The sequence below is a fragment of the Aythya ferina genome (assembly GCF_964211825.1).
Source record: "Aythya ferina genome assembly, chromosome: 5".
NCBI lineage: Eukaryota > Metazoa > Chordata > Aves > Anseriformes > Anatidae > Aythya > Aythya ferina.
The window spans coordinates 56,710,531-56,720,080 of NC_140301.1; the positions used below are offsets into that span (position 1 = coordinate 56,710,531).

The following is a 9,550-nucleotide window of genomic DNA, read 5'->3' on the forward strand; positions in this document are numbered from 1 at the left end:
GGTCTTGGGCAACTGCATGGAAGAGAAGCCTTCAGGAGATCTTACAAGGCAGCTTGGAAAAGAGATTAGATTCAGGTACAGCGTTAATCTCTCTTTTTTTTAGTTTACATTTTTTTTAATCCAGGGGAGCTTTTGACTTCTAGCGACAGAACAAGTTACAACAGAGCAGCACTGCAGAACAGCCCTTGGGGTGTCTACAAAGCAGAACAGGTTTGGGAATCTGCAGCATAGGCCCACTGTCATCACCCAGTGATATGCAAAAAGGGAAAAGCCACCCTGCCAGAAGTTACCTAGAGCCTTAACAGCCAAACAATCCATGAATTGTAAGAAACAGACATTTTATAAAAAACAAACTGACCAGGCAACAGGCAGAGCAGGAAGAGTAGTGATGGTAACACTGCTGGAGTATGTGCATCCTGATAACAGCACCTTGATACACAGCAGTCTGATGCAGCCTTTCCTTCCCAGCCACTGTAAGATTCCCTTACCTGTCTACCTTAGTGCAATGGTTCTGTTTGTTTTCTCTCTCTCTCTTTTTTTTTTTTTTTTTTTTTCTCCCACTTAAAAATTCTCTGATTCTGGCCAGAACATGCCCCTGCAAAGAACGCCCATCTCCTGGGGCAGAATGGGTTGGCAGCAAGTCAGCCCCTGCTTGGGAACAATCCTGCAGATTGCAGAGCTGGAGAGAGGAAACAGTGGACAAAAGCCATGGCAGACATCTCTGCAATAGCCGCTGGAGAGATGAGGTGAAGATACAGGTGGGACCTAGATAAGGATTGGCTGAGAAGAGAACATCTTCACCTGGATTGAATGAGGAGCAAGGTGGAAACCTCCTGAGCCCTTGGAGTGCAGAAGAAGCTGGAATTTATTGTGTGGAGCAAGGAGGGAAGAAGTCGAGGAGAGCTGGGTCTCTTGGGAATTAGTCCTCCTAGGTGTATGGCTAAGATCTGCCCCTCATGCATTTTCTGCCCACCACACTGACATTTTCACAAATTGTCTAGCGCACAACTTCCTGGGGAAGAGCCTGGATGAAGATTTTGAACATGTATTAATAGTAAGTATAGAAATTGGACTGTAAAATCTCACATGGTCAAACAACGCAATTCCAGTTTTGACCATGAGTGCTCATAGCACAAATTAAGACAGACCAAAGTACAGAGGAGCCACAGCTGGAGCTATCAAAACTACTGTTATTTCCCTGGGAAGCATGGAAATCTCTGGCTGCTCATCAAAGCTGCTCAGCAAATAATTTTCAGCCATGGGAGCTTTCAGCTTTTAGGTGGCACTCTGCCAATAGAAAGCAAGGTGGTGCACATCAAAAATATTGTTAATTTTGACTGCACCTGTTGACCCTGACCCTGTGGCAGATGGAACATGACATGCATTTCATAATGCGTAAATAGTGTGTGACTCCAGGCTGCAGGACTGTCCATAGCATGATCCACTGAAAGTCCACCTCTTCTCCTGTACCTACACATCTGACAAGGCAGATGGAAGCTGGTTTTGAACACTTTTCTCCTTTCTGGGGATCCCACAGCCTTTGTATCCTTTTATCTTTATTTTAAATCAGCATTGTTTCAATTTAATTCGAGAATAGAGATGTCCCCCAGGTTTAGGCTCACACGTGAAGTGTAAATCTCTGCACATCTCATCAGCGATCACAAGCAGTGAAGGACGGAGTGCAGCTAGCAGGAATGAGGTTGCACTTACAAGTCTTATTTGCACTTACAAGTTTATGCACCAAGTCATGCCTTTCCTGTAACCTGCAGGCTGCGCAAGCTGTGTGTGCTCCAAGCCTGGAGGGTGTCAGGCTGTGTGCTGAGAGCCAGCATGGGCAGATGCCTGGATTAGGGCTTTTCCATGGTCTTTTGAAGTACCCATACATGACGAGCAGCACAAACTACTGGTGAATTGACACCCTCAAGCAAGGACAGACTTTTATTCTGAAAAAAATACTTAAATCCAATCTGCTGCTGTGTAATGTATATGCCAAAGGGACAAAATATGGTGTAAAATAAGATCTCAGCGAGCTGCGATCCAGCTTACATATTTGGCCTGCTTAATTCAAGGATGAAAATAATTACACAGTCAGTCTAAGCAATCCCAGAAGGATCTGAGCATATGAAATATGGTCATCGCGATGAGCGGAAGGAAGGGAGAACTACACTAGTTTCAGTTCCCCTTGGCTTCCTTCTACTCGTGTGTGAATTTGGCCCAGAAAACTGTCTGGCACTGGGGCTAGTGATCATTCATCCCTTCTATTTGCACAAGAATGTGGGAAGGGCTTAGAAAAAGCTCCTCTTCTCCCATCTGGGGGCCTGGGTGGGTGCCAGTTAAGTCAAATGATTCATAACCATTTCAAGAAGCTCCTTGCCACTCTCTATTTTGCAGGCGCTTGTGAAGAAAGCAAACATACATGCCACAGCAGCATGTAGGTTGCTCTGTCAGGATGGGGGGGGATCCGACTTTCTGCCATTTGTCATAACAGCAGTGGCAGGAGAAGGAAAATAAAACCAGCTTATCATCCTAGCACACATCCAGCCCCGGCAGCTGGGGGAAATGAAAGCGAAGAGATGTAAGGCACAGGTGGAAGCGCTGGATGCAGCGTGTGCTCGGAGGAGCAAGGAGGTCACTGGAGCCCTGTGTGATGGTGAGGAGAAAAGCCAGCGCCTACCTGGGTGCCACGGGCAGCTCTCCGTCCCCGTCTCCCCGCTGACAGCCGTCCCCGCCGTGATGAATGAGGTGCTTCGGGTCATTCATGGGCCCCGGTCCCCGGGGTGGGGCGGATTTGGCCCCAAACCCCGCCTCGCATCATGTGAGCCGCTCGTGGCCAGGGCTTCCCAAAGCCAACTCCCTTTGCCCGCGTTCCTGCAAGCCTTCGTGAGCTTCTCCGCGTGCTGGGCGGCAAACAGCAGCCAGCCCGCCTTGCCTTTGAGCCCTCGCCAGGGCTTTGTTTGTTTTCTCTTCTGTTCAAAACATTCCTTGTGTCTCCCTGCCTCGCTTAATTAGCTACAATGCTCAGCTTCTCCTGTTTTTAAGCAGTGCCTAAACAACAGCCGGCCAGATGTAGGGAGGCTTCTGTACGGCTGTGCTGGATAGGGAAGGTGCCACTCTGCATGTCCCCACTGAGGGTGATGGGTTCATCCCCACAGTGATGAACCTGAAAGCAGCAGTAGGGAAGACATGGTGGTTTGGGGTTAATGACCAGAGTAGGGCTGGTGCCTCGGTCTTGCAGTGCCCTGCAGCCCACACTATCACATTTTTGTTCTCTGAATTGAGGAAACTTCTTAACCACACCTGCAATTGAAGGAGGGGTGGCAAGGGCACAAAAGGAGGATGACACTGCAGACAAGGGAATGCCTCCAAGGGGTCCTCAGCAGCCAGGAAGGGTGGGAAGCCTGAGAAAGAGGCATATGGGGAACGGGAGGAACCCCCTTGGGACAGCTGGGGAGGAGAGGTGAGGAGAAAGACAGAAAGGTCGTGCACAAGCAGGTAGGTCAGAAAGAAAAGTGGCCTTGGCTATTTGGAGCAGTCCCATCAGATGGACCTCCAAGATGTGTTTTAGAGGTCTGAGTGAGCTGGACTATTCTCATCACTTGCTTATCTTTACCTATCACAGTGCAGTCTGTCCGGGGGTTAAAACTGCAGTTTTCGACCATGTGGCAGGCTGTTGTAATCCATCTCTATTACATAACCCAGCAAATATTCTGCTAAAGTTCAGTTATATTGCAGGGCTGGTGATGGCGAGGATCAGATTCTCCTTTACAACTTCTTCCCCTTTGGAAATCAGGGCAGTGACACGCAAGTGACAGCTTTTCCTCTGCTCGCCAAGTTCAGTGAGCGGGCAAAGGCGCTGTGTTCGCCTTCACATCGGGCATGTTCTGCTCATCGAGGAGCAGGTTGGCATTTATCCTTCCTCTACTCACTCCCGCTTTGGGACAGGGCAGGGATTAGAGAGTATGAGACAAGCACGGCACAGGTCGAACAAAGAAATGGGAACAGTGTAGAGGGGAGGTGAGTTATCCTTAGGCTGAGTTAGGTGGAGTCCAGCTGCTCTTGTGCTGTTTCAGTAAGGTCACTCTGGGAGTAAGAGCGGACACAATGAGGAAGGGAGGATGACAAGAAAAGTCCTGTTATTTAGCTTCTTCCTGAGATGTTTTATAGGTTGCTTGACATAAAATTTCATGATTTTTCATGGAAAAGCTTTTCTAGGATGTTTTTGTCCTCCTCCCTTTAATGCTACTGCTGCCTTTGTGGTGATGCGGGACCTGTGCAGCACTCCAAGTCTCATATTTTTTCCTGCTGCTCCTCATCTGTGTAGGGACTGGAGCCCAACCCTGCTTCTCTCTTCTCATTAGGATTCCTGGCCTTTCTCTGTAATACAGACAGCAGCTGCTGAAAGCTCAAAAACTCTGAATGTTGATCCAGATCCCCAGTTGCTCTGTATTTTAGAACAGCTTGGGTTCCAGCTCCTTCACACTTGGCTGCTCAGTCTCACCTTCTTCACCTTTTTCCATACATTCTGTTCTAGTCCTTTTTTTTTTTCCTAATCATTGCTTTATTCTAAATGTACTAAGGCTTTTTGTGGCCCAACTACGTCTTCCAGTTATGCTAGCGTGAATCTAGAGTAAATCTGCAGGTGTAATTGGGATTGTAAGATAGGAGATGAGTATACATTCCAGCAGCTGGAGCCAAAACCAATGCCACCACAGTCAGCATCTTTCTTGCTGTTGTTCCTAATATCAAAGAGAGTCTGTAGCCTGGGAATGATGATATTAATCATCAGACTTGCACAACGTCCCTACTTCTACCATCTCCAGATACTTTACAGCCATTAATTAAATAGAGGAGCCCAATAAAGAGGAGGGTATTCATTTTCAGGGTGAGGCACTAAGAAGGCAGCAATGTTCTCAAAGGCACATATCAAGGGTCCAGCCTTGCTTTGTGGTGAATTCCCCCATCGATTATATTAACTCACAGTCAGCAATAGGAGTCAGCAGAACAGTCCCCATAACTTGTCTCTGTGCTGCCAGAACATTGATCCCCTGGGAAAATGGGTTCCACAGAAATGCTAAATTTTCTCTATGTAAAGCAGAAAAAAAATGATAAGCTGTATCGAATTTTGGGTCAGTAGAAGAATCTTTTCTTGTTATTATGTTAAATAGTGGCAGTAGAGACCTTTACAAAACAGAAACTGTATTCTCAAATGAGAATTTCTGGGGCAAACCACCCCATGTAGTAGCATTGGCTTCACTGAGGGCTCTCACATTTCCTCTCCCAAGTAGTGGCAGCAAGATTTGCAATATCCCAGGAGTGTGGAGTGGTTTCACCCCTTTCATGCTAGTGCTGAGTCTCAATGGGAGTTCCTGACGTTGATCATCAGTCCAATATGAGTGCTGCTTCTGTGTGACCAGACTTTGAAAACAAAAGTGTAGGGAACCTGGCCTGTTCTGTATTCATGCACATCCACAGCACGTCTTCTGCAGGACGTTAAAGCATGCTGCTTCGTGCTGCATGTCACGAACTTTAAAAAAAGAATAGAGAATGAGTTTGGAAAAAAATCCTAGGTTATACAGTGCATCTACCTTCTGTGCCCTATGAAAATGGTGAAGCATATAAGGCTGTTCTCTTTATTTCTTTTTGGTGCCTAGGTGGGCTCTCACAGTGAACTCATTCAGTGGTCCATCCCACCTGTGCATTTCATAAGAAAAATTCCATATTGAGGTGAGATGGAAAGCTCTGTGGTGGTGAAGGGGAGGTGAAGGAGTTTTGTGTCTTTCCTTTTACGTATTCTATGAGTGCAGCATTGAGCACACGCTATAATTTACAATGACTTTGCCAGCATAAATTTACTAATATTTCACCCACAATAATTTTACCAACTGGACACTTTTTTTTTTTTTTTTTTTTTTTTTTTTTTTTTTTTTTTTTTTTTTTTTTCCAGCCTGTTCTGGCAGAGGAACTCACACAGATAGAAATCTGATGGTGCAATTGTACTAAAGAAAACCCTGCAAGCACAGCCAGGACTAATTACTCTAACCTCAGACCTGGCTGCTGTCCACACGATGAGGCTCTGTGCCGGCACATGGACTAGCAGAGTTTGTAGAGGAACAAACTGATGGAGAAACAGGAATGAAAGGCTACGCTTGTGAAACCTTTATGGCCCCAAAAATACTTCAACATACAATGAAGATGTTAAGCCAGTAAGTTTTGGTCCGTAGATGCTACTACTTAGTAAGCCCATAGGGTTAAGCCTAGAAAAATGAGGATCTTGAAGGCATTTTAAAATTCATCTGTATCTTGTAACCAAGTAAAGTTATGTAATTGCCTGTGCTGATGTAAAGACGTGGATGTAACCTTGAGACATGGCTATTCCTTTGGTATTTGACAGATTGGTGGTGATCGTTTTCCAGAATGAATGGACTCCAGAGTGGGTTGAACATGGTGGAGGAAGCTCCCTTGTAAGGGGGAACAGCTCCAGGTGCCTTTTCTGTGGCAGCAACACTAAGAGCTCCCCCCTCCTCTGCCCCTCCTCAACACCACCTCATCCCCAAAGGTGTGCACTATGTGGGAGCAGGGTGAAAACAGCCCTCTGGCAACCTCACTGCCAGCCAAAATCCCATGGGGATACCACATCACTAAATATCACAGCCCCGAGCATCCCAGGGATTCAGACTACCAGAGGTGACTGTGGTGGGGATGGGGTGTTGATGGGGACAATGGGACACGGTATCCAGGCTTCTTGTGCAGCCGCTCCTTTGTATGGACAAGTGCATCCCAGCTGTTTGTTGGCTGTTTGTCTTGGCAGTGAGTCCTCACATCAAACCGAGGGTGTCATTTATCCTCAGCATCAACAGCCCCCACCAGAGCGAGCAGCAAGAGCTGGCAGGGGGCTCCCTCTGGCCTTTGCTTCACATTCCTCCACCTCTCACACAATAACAAGGGTCCTACAGAAGAGACCTCGACCAATTCTCTGCCTCTTCCTTGTAGTTTTGAAATGCAACAGTCAAGAAAAATCGTGTTTTTCAGCCGGTTTTGGTTTGCTCCCAGGGCATGTCCGTTCCTCTCGTGAATCAGAAGCGGTGGCAAACACAACGTGCTGTGCCTCTATCGGGTACATACCATCCCCATTCCTTGCTATTCGATGGAGAACAGCAGCATGGTTTATTGCCCTGTGGATGGACAAAGAGAGCCTTGTTCCCTGTGGGACTCTGTCATACTGATGTTTCTTTTCCACTTGGCGCTTCTGTGTCACCAAAAGAGCCGGTGTGCACCCATTGGACATAGAAGTGCAAATTTAATAACAAGAAATAAAAACTTGTGAGATGGCTCTAGGGAGGGAGAATAGAGAGAAGCCAGAGGGATGCAATTTACTGTGCCTGATTCACCGTGCTGGCAGGGAGCTCTCCTCCAGAGCCAAGTGAATCAGATCCTCTTTCAGCCTCTGCTGGCACCACAGTTATTTTGGTGTCACCATGGATAGAAGGAGCTTATGTCTGGGAAGCTTTTTTAGACAGACAGTGAGTTTAGACACTCTGACGTGTGCCCTGAAACTGAAATGGCCTGAGTCATCCTAACATTACACTGGTGAAATAAGTGAAAAAATAGGGAAAATCAATTAGGGTGGGATGTCAGGTCAGAGCCTCTCCTGAGAGCCAGGGAGGTTGCTCCTTGCCCACGCTGGGAGCCTGGCTCCTGCAGGTGTTGTTTATCTCTCTCATTTAATGGGGCTGGAGTAGATGCTGTTGCAGCTCATAGACAAACATCTTGAGAAAATTTCTAAGAAAAAATGCAACTCCGCTGGCATTTTGCTTTGGGTCCTTTAAATCTGTGTGCCGCATTCAGCAGCTCTTAAAACAGAATGGACACCCAGCCCTCAAAGTGCCTTTAGCATCACAGATATAATAGCAGAGAAGAAGGGATTTATTCAAGCTGTTAATGTTTTCTGAATGTCTCAGCTTGCAAAGGTGTCCTGCCCATGGATTTTCACAGCCCTGACCCATATATCATGAGTGCTCATGTGCTGTTCTCACACAGCGCAAAAATGAATCTGGCACCTGAGAAGCAGCAACTTTATGGTCCAAATGCCAATTCAGCAAACCCCAAAAGTACGTATCTTGTTTTGACCTCATGCTCCAGTCCTGTGGCCATCAGGGGGCCATCAGGAGGCCGTACAAACCTCCTCAAGTGTCTCACTGAGCTGAGTCTTTTAAAGAGTGTCATCACTTTCTGGGAGTTCAGGCCAAGCCCCAAAAAAGATAAAGAGCAAGCGTAGAAAATGTTTGTGCTAGAAAGACCTTTATATTTTAGGATTTGGCCAATTGCCACAGTTTGCTGATGCAGACACTCTCTTCTGCTACTTATTTGTTGTTCTGACTCAAAAGTTATCCATGGAAAACATTGTCTCGGTGTTCATCAACAACTGCAAAATGCTCCCGGCATCCTCCAGATGTCAGGTCTGAGTGCAAGCTTGTGCTTGCCCGGCTAACAAGGAAAACTAGCAAATTTTTGTTTATCTGTTTCCCACCTGTATTATCATGACAGTCAGCTAATGCAAGGGCAGATGAACATAGCCAGCAGAGATTGCAGCTTACGAAACGAGCCTATTTTTAACAAGCTTCCCTTCCACTCTGTGGAGGAAACAAGGGATTTAATATGCGCTTCTTGATGTGGGATTCACTCTGTGGTTTTCCCCACCCTTTTTCAGACGAGCCTGCCTCATCGCCAGGCTAAAACCCCTTCTACCTTTCTCCTGGACTTGGCACGCTTTCCCAAACACACATCACATGCTCCAGGCAGCCAGCCAGCCTACCTGTCTGAGAAAAACAGACCTGCTTTTCCCTGCCGCACCCTGACCTCTGAGGATGATAACCCGCTGGCAAGAAATATCAGCAATAACTGTTTGGAAAACAGATGCCTGTTAAGTTTCGCATGCAACTGGCTTTCCCTGCTGCCTCCCTTCCCAGCCTGGCCTTCAACAGCCACCGGGATGCTCCCCTTGCCCGTGACCCACCACAGCATCCTTTCACACCGCTGGAAAACTGGTATCGGAGAGATCCCAACCCGTGTTCGTGGCATGGGAGCATGACGTTTCCTGAGCAACAAATACCCAAACCTTTTTGCTAATTGCTGGGGAAAGCCTGGAGGGTGGCGATGTGGAGCGCTCTGCTAGTGTTAAGCTTTTATTTGTTTCTATCAGGTAGCACCTAGAAGTCCCAACAACACGTCTCTGATGTGGAATATAGCAAAACCCATTAAACTAATTTATTTCCTAAGTAAATAAACCCGTGCAGGCAGAGAATCAATAGGAAAATGAAGCTGAAAGAAAATCTTTCCCCCAAAACTTACATTGAATATATTTTGAGAAAATCAAATGAAATTACTGTCTGGGTGTAGCACTAAAATATTTGCTATGATCTTGCATCAATTCAGTTACCTAATCTAAACACCAGGTAAGCAGCAGAGGGTTGTGTTGTATCTTTTCAATGGGTGGAGACAAATGACTTATTCCTTGAGTTGGCTCCTTCATGTCAACAAGGCAATTCAAGCA

At 46.6% G+C, this 9,550-nt stretch overlaps 1 protein-coding gene across 1 annotated transcript in view; it reads right to left on the bottom strand.

Annotated features, from left to right (window-relative positions):
- AHNAK2 (AHNAK nucleoprotein 2) overlaps positions 1 to 2,736 on the bottom strand; it is a 67,376-nt gene extending 64,640 nt beyond the window's left edge. Inside the window, exon 1 of the mRNA XM_084519652.1 lies at positions 2,675 to 2,736. The gene's annotated coding sequence lies outside the window, so the exon portion shown is untranslated. The remainder of the gene's footprint in view (positions 1 to 2,674) is intronic.
- Positions 2,737 to 9,550: the final 6,814 nt, after the last annotated feature.